Raw genomic sequence first — 11,444 nt, forward strand, 5'->3', positions numbered from 1 at the left:
GAAGTCAGCTGACTATGGACTGGAATCATAAGCCAAAAGAACATTCCCCCCTTTTACATTGTTCTCCTGGGTATTTGTCATATCGATCAAAGCCTGGCTACATATTTTCAATATTCTTGTTTGTTGGTTGGTTTGTTGTTGTTTTTAGTTTGTTGGGTTTTTTCTTGTTGTTGGAACCCTGACTACTCAGACTGATGTTTATTATACTCTAAGGATTGTGCTGAGGTTGTTCGGTGACCTCTGATCAATGTCCTGCAGGCTGTGCAGCGTGACAATCTAGCTGGGGGAAGAGCATTACTCTTGTCAGCCCTAGGTGGGCTCCCAGTCCCATCACAGTAGTACTTAAGGGCGTCTTTCCCTGATTGAAGAGCTCCTTAAATGTGTGTGGCAATAAGTATCAAGATCAACACGCAAGGCTGTCTCTGTACACAGGTCCAGATTCGACCCTGTGCAGATCTTCCTCATCAGCACTCAGTTCACAGCCAGATGACTTCAGATGCAGATGTCTGCCATTTGAGAATGGGTCTATCTTAAGATGTCAGGCTCCAACCACAGTGCTTTACTTGTTCTGAATCCAAGCTCTGCTGTGCCCGCTGCATTTTGCAGCACGGAAATTCTCTGAAGAAAAGAAGAGTAAGCCAGAGGAGGTCTCCTTGTTGTTTCTTGGCTGTCTCAGAAGGATCACTGCTTTGAGAGTTAATGCTTGGTATCTTGGAAAGCACTAAGATATTCTATCTGTTTGGGTTGTTTTCTGAAAGAGCAAGTGTTTTTGATATAGCCATGCATCACTGTGCTAATAAACTAGATGGATAACCAAGCTTGCACACAGTGATGAGGATTTTGAAACTTAACACCAAATGGAGTATTATCAGATCTGAGGCAGATCAAATTCTGTCTCAAACCACATGCACAGTTGGAAAACATGCAAAGGTATCCAGTATATCAGTAGTATAGACAAAGGTATGAAAACAACACAGAGAAAAACCTCAATGGATGGGAGATGGGAATATGTCTGGGAAGAGAAGTTTAGGGGAACAGACCAGGGAGTCTCAACCAGGGCCCTTGAACTTCCTTTGTACTGACTTATCCATGAGCAATACTTAGAGCCAAGGGTTGGCTAAAAGAACCCCCAATAATACCAATTTTCCACATTTCCCAATTATTTCCTAATTTAACCCCCTGTCATTTAGGTTATTAGCAGTTTCCTAGGTAAAGAAGGCAGATCTGACTTTGCCTTGGGGCTCACGGCCGGCTCATCATCCTCTGCTCATATTTGCATAATTAAACAGCTCACCGAAAGTGCTTTCTTGGGGAAAAGAAGATGCTGCAGGAAGGGACTATCAAGACAATATCATTCTGAGGAGGCAAATCATTTCGGTGGCCACTGGGGACACATCTTAAAATGTAGGCAGATTTTAAAAATTATACCCACAAAGTGATTTTTAAAATGATGTTTTGGAAACCGTGGATTCAGACTAACTAGCATGTGCAAGCTACTGCCCATTGTTGTACATCTGGGAAGATGAACCTATGTATGCACACACACATACTTACATGTGTGTACGTGTGTGTATGCATGTATGCATGTGTACAAGTGCTCATGTGTGTATGTGCACGTATGCTTTTCATGTTTGAGGATAACGGGAATGAATAGCTCAGACTCTCAGGAGGATTTGAAGTTATAAAAAGAGATTCAGCTCAGTTAACATGTCATGGCTCTTACTCAATGGTCTTGTTGGGACAAAGCAGGGCTAGACCACAACCTCATGAGCAAGTGTGAAGTTGTGAATGACTCGAGTGTCAAGTTCTATTGTTCTGGAAGAGGCCAGTCTGGAGAACAAACATTCAGTTACATTCGAATCTTGGACACATAGGGAGTCAGTTTTGTATACCTATGCCTCATGTTATTTAGTACATCCTTATACAAAAATGTATTTGTAGGGCTAGAGAGATGGCTCAGCAGCTAAGAGTGTATACTGCTTTTCTGTTCTGTTCCCAATACCCACATAAGTCACCTCACAACCTTCTGTAACTTCAGCTCCAGGGAATCTGACATCCTTTTCTGGCCCCTGAGGGCATCTACAACACAAGTGCATATACCTACACATAGACACACATAATTAAAGGTAAAATTTAACCATTTAAATGTACTTATATAACCATCACGGGGCGGGGGTGGTTTAGGAATGCGAATCAGTAGCAAGAACTCAGCAGCTGGGGCTGAACACAAAGAGGAAAGCTACGGCAACACATGACTGTAAATTCTAATACCGCTTCCCTTGACCCCAAGTGTCATGAATATGAAGGAAAGGAAAATCTGAAAAAAAAATGAAAGTGAGGGGGCAAAGTAGCTAAGGAGTTAATGTATGAACCTTGGAATGCTTCTAGAAAAGATCAAGGGCAAAGAGACCCCACTGATGTCAGCAAAGAGAGCCAGAGAAGGAGCTGAGCCTGTGGGTTTTCACTCAAGAATTCCTGATAATGCGTCACGGGCCTAATTGAAGTCTGGAATTAATTAAAGGCAGTAACTTGCTTGGTCTCAAAATCTAATCAGAACTAAAAATACAAGGCATGGCTTTTGAAGGAGAGAGCTTTGATTGGTGTCTCTCCCAACCCGGCTGTGGAATAGGAAAAGGAAAATCAAATAGGAGGGACTGAGGGACAATGCTGCTATCCAGAATCCCAGGGCTTTCGGGAGAGTGGCCCAGTGGAGGGGTGGATGCCTTTCTTGTAGGAGATTGCAGAGACTGGATTGTGTATAACTGGATACTGGATTGCTGCAGGCTGGGCTCACCTTGGGCATAACAGAGCTTTTGTGAGTGTTCTTCGCTCTTTCTTTTCTCTCTCATTCATTTTTCCTCTCTCTCTCTTCTTTCCTTCATCTCTCCTCTTTCTTTCTTTTTTCTCCTCTCCCCTTCTCTTTCCGCTCTCCTCTATCTGAAAGCTTGGAAATGGCCCACTCCATGAATTCAACCTGAATACATCTGTGTCTCCCTTGTAAGGGAGCATTCAAGTATTTGAGTTCCCTCTCTTTACCATCAAAACCCAGGATTTGGGTGCCAGGGGCCTCAGACATCTAAGCTATGAGAAAGTTTTTCTGGCGAGCATGAGTTTTGTATGGAAGTTAAAGATAAACCACAATCACTTTTAGACATGAGCACTGAGGTTCCACAACTCTCCCATAGAATCAACGGTTAAAAATAGCTATTTCAAAGGCTCAGTTAAATGATTTGAATGTTGAATTAACAATAGCCAGTGTATCAATTACTTTTCTGATATGATAATACCCTGTGACCAAAAGCAGATTAATGGAAAAAAAGCTTTATTCTAGTTTACCGTGACAGAGGGAAAGGACACCATGGTGAGGAAGGCACAGGCTAGAGGCAGGAACCGGAAGCTGGATCACCATGTTTTCATCCACACACCGGAAACTGAAAGAACAGGAAGTGACCTGAGGCTGTAAAACCCCAAAGCCCGCCCCCAGTGACGCACTTCTTCCAGCAAAGCTACCCCTTCCTCAAACGGAGACATTTCTTCTTGAAAGCACCACAGGTGGGCTAGCACCTGGAGTGTTGCAAATTGGTGCTTTTTCAGGTAAAAGTTTGGGGTCCACTTGCAGTAGAATGCTCAGATTTTTACACTTTTAAGTCTAACCGCTCTTGGTCACATAGCCCTAGAGCCAACGATGCTGCCAAAGGAAGCCCCAAGGCTTCCTTCTCACATGGACACCAGGCAGGAGCTGCTGAGCTGTTGCTGTGACAGTCTTTGGAAACGAGATGTGCGTGCATCTACTCTGCAGCCAGGCTTGCGACACCTCTGGCCTCTGTGACTGCTGGAGCCCATAGCTACTGCAAGGGACCAATCAATTTTCACATTTCATTGTCATTAATTCTGAATTAAAATGGGTACCCAGGACTCAGTGATAGCATTCTTGTCTAGCATCCTTGAGGCGGTGGTTCCAACCCTAGAAGCAGGAAAACCAAAAACCAGACACTCAACTCAGTTCAGTTACTACAAAACAGAAATGTAAACTTTCAAGTATAACATTCAACTACAGAGCGAGTATTTTCTGTGAACTTTTTAATATGTTTGAAAATAGACTGTAAGTGTATTATAAAAAGTTTCAAATACTTAGATCAAAGTGCAGATTATATTAGTCAGACTTCATTAATACTGCCTCCATGGTGTAATGAAAATTTGGGATATGACAGTAAGATACAGTCTTTAAACACAGGATAGACCCATAGACATTTCACTGTTGAATTTCCCGAGGCCTATACTGCTCACTTGGCTTAGAGACCCTTTGTCCTTGAGGTTTCTCAGACCTTATTTTATTCCTGCTCAGGGTGGGGTCGGTTGATCCAGGCAGAACAGAACCTGAGGAGCAGGGGGTTGATAGATGAGCCATTCTGTATGGTATGTGGGAGCCAGAGAGAAGAGGAGGAAGCCAGGGTCAGAAGAGGTCCCCATGACTGTCTGGCTGGGGCTGGGTGGAAACCACGTCTCAGTGGTGTGAGATCTTCCAGCCTGCGAACATATGTGTAGGGACATGCTGTGAGTCCGAGCATTCCAGGGGACACAGCCGAGAGCATTCGTTAATAATCTGCAACTTTGCATCCTCAAACAGGAGTTTAATTGAAGTCCCTTCTCCCATCCGACCCAAAAGCTATCTGCCCAACAATATTAGGTAATTAGGTAATTATTAGGTAATTAGGTAATGTATAGGAACGAATCTGGCCCAGCGTGTTCCTCGTATGGCTTATGCCACGTGATTCTCACGGCTGTGTGTGGAACTCAGTCCCCTGCCAATGTCCACTTTCACCTTTCTAGAAATAATGGAAGCAGCTGGCCTATGCAAAGCTCACAAGTGACTGTCAGTATGAGGCTGGACACTAATGAAGCCGTGTGAAGCTATCCATTTAAGCAGCAAAGTCACACAGGGAAAGGACTGGTTCTTATTACAGGAGCCAGGAGCAAGGCTGGAATGGAAGGGGACGGAGCTAATGTGGCCAACCAATGCTTGCTTCTGCCAAGACCCCCTCCTACTGTCAGAAGAGAAAGGACCCACAAACCTTAGAGATGAAATAATCCATTTTTTTTTTAAAATCCAGACAACTGGCAGGAGATTGTATTATATCCCCGATGAGCAGTTAGCAGATGAAGGCCTTTGTTTATAGAACCTTCTGGAATCCAAGGGTAGGCGAAGAATTTATTCACTCTGGTCACATTCCTGCAGATCTACTTAATGCTCAGGATTATGGGTCCGTGGACACTGCTTAGTTAGTGGTGATGGCTAGGTGTCCAAGTGCCTGCCTAGGGCTTTGGAGTAGAACTTAGCAGAGTGAGCACACTAACTTGCTTCCCAGCCTGGCAGCCGGCAGAGGGCAAGTGTTGTGAGAGATCTGGCCAGCAGAACAGGATTGCCCCAAGCTTTGGCTGGAGGGAGGTTGCTTGACTTTGACATAAAAGAATAGAAGTTAATTACTCTCCCCCAAGATGAGCCATGAGAAGAGCAGAGAGGCACTAGAACTCTGCCTAGGGACGGGGCTCCCTCCGGTACCCTGACACAGCAGGAGCTGCACCTCAACACACCTTACCATGGATCAGTGAACCGGCCTGTTCCCTGTTGATGGCAAGCAGGGGTCAGCAGGACAACCAAACCACCCCCAGATGTGTGGAGAGGGTTTTAAAGGTGGGAATCTACAATTATCTATTTTAAAGTAGGGAGTGTGTGATGGTTTCAATGAAAATGGTCCCCATAGGCTCATAGGCAGTAGCACTATTAGGACGTGTGGCCTTGATGGTGGAAGTGTGTCACTGGGGGGGTGGGCTTTGAGGCTTCAGAAGCTCAAGCCAGGCCCAGTGCCACTCTCTCTTCCTGCTGCCTGCCAATCCAGATGTAGAACTCTCAGCTCCTTCTCCAGCACCATGTCTGCCTGCCTGCCTGCTGCCATGCTCCCTGCCATGATGACAATGGACTAAACCTCAGAACTGTAAGCCAGCCCTAATTCAATATTTCCCTTTACAAGAGTTGCCGTGGTCATGGTGTCTCTCCACAGCAATAGAAACTGTACCTAAGACAGCGTGAGTAAAGGTAAAGGGCTTGCCTACACTGAGCGTGAGGCCCCAGGCTTGATAGTCAGCAGCGGCAGCACCACTACCAGAACAAGAATAGCTGACTTGAATACAAGAACCAAAACTGAAGGTCGCTCTCTACACAGGGCACAATGCACTGGTAGCTGGGCCTGCACTCACTCTTTTCTCTGCCTGCAGAGACAAGCTTGCCGTTTGCTGTTCAGAGCAGCCTTTCCTGCCATCCAGGGTCTCTGGGCCTTGTTTCATAAATACATAACACTCATTTCCAGACCCATTCAAAGTTGCCTCTCCATCGCCTGGGTTGGAAGCAGGCTTCATATTAAATACATTTTCCTCTAGATGTGAGCAGAATCCCTGACTACAAGAATTCCTTCTCAGTTCTCCCCATGTTTCCCCTTTCCCTCATGGTTGCCTTTATCCAAGACAGCAGAGCTGTGTTTTCCCTGAGCAGTAGCTTGTGAGCTGTTTAACATCTGCATCTATCCAGGGGACTCCTCACTCTCACGCTGCTCTACCCAGTGAGTGAGGAGCCCAGTCACCTGCAGATTCCCCTTAATTTCCCCAATTTGAAAATTCTCCCCAGAAATTGGGTGAGACCCTACTCTTATTCCAAGCTTGGGCCGGGCCTTCCACCACACTTATCTCCCTCAATTCTCCAGACTCATATTTGCCTCAGCAGGAGGCCCCTTTCATGCTCACCAACTTGGTCTGCCTTGTCCCTCAGCGACATATTTTAAAATGTCATTATTACATATTTGAGCATCTTGGCATCTACTTCCTAGGAAGACCCAGGACAAACCCCTGCTTCCTGTTCCCCTGAGGACTTCCTTTTGCCAATCTGTTTCACAGAGTAGGGTCTCACCCAATTTCTGGCTCTCGTGATTTCTGGGTGCTTTGAGTTATCACTGTGTTTGATGTACCACAATCCCTAGGCTGCCCGGATGTGAATTGTCAAGGTCAAGAAACAGAGATGACTAACCAACCGAAAGATTTCTATCTGGGACTAATTGCAAAGCTGGAACTGTCATGGAGGACAGACAGAGGCCAAGGAGGTCTCTTAGAAGTTCAGAAACAAAGAGACATTGGAGTCTTATTAAACAAAGAAGTCCAGAGTGAAGGCTAGGGGCTGGTGAGCCCTGGTGGGCCAAGAGCTCGGTTATCATACCAAGCTGGTCTAAAGGTCAGGCCCAGCAGCTCCAGTGTGCATTGCTAAAAGAAAGGCAGTCTTCTTACAGACAAAGCAGGCTGTTACACTGGTCCGGCCATGCAGGGTGGTTCCAGAACAATCTCCCACAGCCTGCACTGTTTCTCTCTGCAGCCCAGTGGCTCCACTCCACTTCAGATGCTGTGACAGCCACAGACCACTGCCTTTCCTCACCCGCATGGCTGCTCCTGCAGCTGATGCACAGGGATCCGTTTGCTGACTACACTCTGTGTTTGGGAGAGCGAGCATCGTGGCCAAGGTGCCAAGGAGAAGAGAGGGAACTGAGGGACACAGGACACGTGAAGAGGTCAGAATGCAGATGTCCCCAGCCCACTAAGTTGCACTTATGGCACTTATGGCACAGACCAGGGACCAGGGGTAGTTAAAACAACAGTAACAACAACCACCACCTCCAACAACAACAACACTCTCATGGAAAAAGAGCTAGTGTGGTGCTTCACACTGTGTGCTGTGGGGCAAGCTGATAATGAGTCAGACAGAGCAAATTACTCACGTTCAGGTCACCTGCTCTTTACCTGAACCACTATTGCATAGAGAGTTCAATTTCTACCTAAGACTGGGGAAATCCCTAACTACAATGCTGTTAGGGCAGTGGCAATCTCCTGCAGGCATTTGTCCCGATATCGCCATTCACCACTAATACACAAAACATGTAGAAACACGAACAATTTAGTTCTCTTTCTTTCTAACTCGGGGACAATTAGACAGTGAAATGAAGTCTCAATTTTGAGGCCAGTTCTGTGTCATGCACTAGAATGTGGTCCCAATCCCACAGCAGTGGGGACACAGAGGACAGACAGTTCAGACAGTGATGGAACAAGAGCAGTGGCCATGCTCAGAGCTGGGCCTCTTCACAGTGCTGTAGGTCCTGCTGGCTCTGACCTGTGCAAGGTGATGCATGGTGTCTCAGGCCCTTCGTACTCTGTCCTACCCAAGACTACCTGCCCCTCAGGTCCTACGTTGGTGTCATTGAAGTCCTGTGGTGAAAGGAGGAATCATGGGTAAGGCGGGGTCTCCCTGTACTGTCCTGCTTTGCCCACTGAGGTGAGAGACCAGGATGTTGATAGTGTGAGATGGGCCCAGGTCTTCAGAGTAGATCCTCTCCTCTCCATGCATTGTAGAGCCAAGTAGCTCAGACATAGACTCTCGCTGTGCCAGAGGCGCTCAGGGTGGGGAAATTCTAGAAATACACACAGGGGGCAAAGGTGGCACACACTGGGCCCTGGCAAGTCACTGTGATTCTTATTGTCTGAATCCTTGTTACCTGTCTTGGTGGGACAGTCAGGGACCATGGATGGGATGGTGGCCAGCAGCATACACATACGCAGTGGGTGTCTAGAAAGGGGGTAACTCTTGCCTGAAACCAAACTCCTCCATGTCCCTGTGGTTTGAGGACTATAACACTGTCACAGGACGACCTGAGGTGCCACAACCTGACTCTCACCCTCTTCTAGCGCCCTGAGGAAGAGCTGGGGTCATGTAAGGCAGTGTGTGTGTGTGTGTGTGTGTGTGTACTCATGCATGTGTGTGCATACACATGTGTGTGTGTGCATGTGGGTGTATATGTAAGTGTGCATGTGTGTGTGCACATGTGTTAGTTGATAGCATGCGTGCGAGTACATATATGTGAATGTATATGCATCTCTGTGGCTGAACACACTCCTTGTCTGAAGGTCACTTTCAAAGACGCCAACTCTTCAGTCTCAGCTGAACTAAGAATTATACCAATCAAACTACAAATTTTAGGGTGAGTCTAACCGCCTTTGTCTGCCTTGTTTTTGCAAATCCAGAATTAGTCATCAGTTTTTCCATGGCCGAGCTCTGCCTGGTCAGAGACTTTGTGATGAGTGCCACCTTGTGGTGCCTTTTGTATTTCCCAGGAGCAGGAAGTAATGGTCTGAGGCTGCTAGTAAAACCCATTACCAGACTCCAGCTCTGCAGCCTCTCCTATCCTGGCCTCTCACATCTGCATGCTCATGATATAAACCCACCGTACTCTGCCATTCCCAGCTTAGGGGCCAGACCCATCCCAGAGCCACCCAATTCCCAAGCAAAGCTGTTATGAGTTTACAGACAGCATCTCAAACTGTACCCTGAAGTAAACCTCTTTTTTGTGATAATGTGCCCGCCTCCAGTATTTTGTTCTAGCATCAGAAAGCAAACAAAAGCAGAAGAGGAAAGCCCCGTGCCTCTTGATTAAAGTGCCTCCAGGAAATCCCACAAGACTATGCAAAAGGTAAGCAGGGCTGGTTGCCCTTCCTCATCATCTAAGTCACACAGTGAATCCCTATCCTCCAGGGCAACCCACAGAAAAGGATGCTTCAGACAATTTCATAGAATGCTCCGGGTATTTAATGGGAAAGCCCAAGGGAGCTCACAAGAAGGTTGAAGGTTTGAGGTTTGAGCTAGAGGCACCATCCAACCTCCTGCTTGCAGGTGGACACTAGTTTCATCTACCCCCTACTTATCTCTCCTGTCCTGTCAAGCTCCTATTGAGAACAACCCATTGTGATCTTCCTACTAAAAGCTCTAAGTCACAGGCTAGGGGCAGCATGTGCTGGAGCACAGGACAGAGGACACTTGGAGCACTAGTTGGCTTCCCCTGTCTGTATCTCTCTAAGTATCCTTTATTCCTCTGTCCATAAACTCACAGTAACAGCTTTGCTAAGGAATTAAACTGGGTCGCATGGTCCATGGAACTGCATGTTTTCCATAAGTCCTTCCATCCCTCCAACCTCCAGCGCTCTGGGAGCCCATTCTGGGAGTGTTTGTGGTTGCAGCAATGACAGGAGGGTGTTGTTGATTCTCACATTCCAGGATTTTACCTGGAAAGTGTCAAGGCAACTTTTAAAATGTTTTCAAATGAAAACCGGGGTGGAAGTTAAGGACAGAGAGAATCTGATTCGTCACATGGTTGTGGGGAACTTGGAGTGTATCTTGGAGCCCCTTCCCTGGCTCCTACACACAGGAAAAGCACCTTCCTACTTTCCTTTCTGGTTTGATCAAGGTATGGGCTCACATAGTCCTGCCTGGCCTTGAACTCACTAAGGAGCTGAGGACGAACTAGTGCCCAGGATCCTTCTGCCTTTCCTTTTCCTGTGTCACACACACCCAGCTTAAACAGACACCCTTTTGAAGAAATGTGGAGAAAATGTCATATTTCAGTTTTACCTTTTTACCTTTTTTTTTTCTTCCACAAATGGAGCAGAGTTTCTGCTCTTCTGTGCCTAGTGTGTGCTTTGAGGGTCTGTCTGTCCAGGCCTTTGTCTATGTTCCTAGTGGGTTTTAGGTCTTTTCACCTCCATTTTTCCTATCAAACTGTGTGTGTTCCCATTCTTTAATCTGTTTCCTGTTTTTCTTCTCTTTGGTTAAGAAGGACCCTGGTTCTCTTTGTCAAAGTGGCAGTGGCTGGGGAGGCAGCTTCGTAGTTAAGAGCACTGACTGCTCTTGTAGGGGTCCCAGGTCCGATTTGCAAATGCCACATGGTAGTTCACAATGATACATCTGTGACTCCCGGTTCAGAGGATCTGATGTCCTCTTCTGTCCTCTATGGCCACTGCATACATGTGGTGTACACACAGACATGCAGGCGAGACACTCACACACATAACAAATAAAATACGTTTCAACAGTCAGGGCTGTAGTAGCATGGGCTTACATCCGTGACCTCAGCTCTATCCCCATGATCTACATGTCTGTTTTTATTTTGTGTCAGCCAGCACCAAGGCGCTTTTATCACTATAGCTCTGTAGCATAGCTAAGCTCAGGAATAGCAATACCCTCCACAGCCTTCTTTGTGTTCAGGTTGCTTTGGTTGCCTTGATCTTTTGTGCTTCCTTATACAATTTTAGGTTTTTTCCCCCTATGTCTGTGAAGAAAGGAGCTGGAAACTCGATTGGGATTGCACTGGATCCGTAGGCTGCATTTGGCAGGATGGTCCCTGCCAGCAAGATCCGTTCCTTCCATTCAAGTGCATGCCAGGCCTTCCCATGTGGCTCCCTCAACTTCTCTCTCCAGTTCAGTGTAGACTCCTTTCATTCCCCTGGCTAGCTGTGTGCCCAGACACTTTATCCTATTTTAATTTGTGAATGGGATTATTTCAGTGTGTTTATCACTGGTCCAT

At 46.5% G+C, this 11,444-nt stretch overlaps 2 long non-coding RNA genes across 2 annotated transcripts in view; one reads left to right on the forward strand and one right to left on the reverse strand.

The window, feature by feature from the left end:
- The window catches only part of Gm41917, a 34,735-nt gene extending 31,325 nt beyond the window's left edge, over positions 1 to 3,410 (reverse strand). The window contains exon 1 of the long non-coding RNA XR_878396.2: positions 3,337 to 3,410. This is a non-coding gene — a long non-coding RNA (predicted gene, 41917). The remainder of the gene's footprint in view (positions 1 to 3,336) is intronic.
- Positions 3,411 to 3,485: 75 nt separating this feature from the next.
- On the forward strand, positions 3,486 to 3,915 carry Gm35192. Its single transcript, XR_387259.3, has 2 exons — positions 3,486 to 3,594; positions 3,672 to 3,915. It is a non-coding gene; the product is annotated as a predicted gene, 35192 (long non-coding RNA).
- The last annotated feature ends 7,529 nt before the right edge of the window (positions 3,916 to 11,444 follow it).

This window comes from Mus musculus, chromosome 1 (assembly GCF_000001635.26).
Source record: "Mus musculus strain C57BL/6J chromosome 1, GRCm38.p6 C57BL/6J".
Classification (NCBI taxonomy): Eukaryota; Metazoa; Chordata; class Mammalia; order Rodentia; family Muridae; genus Mus; species Mus musculus.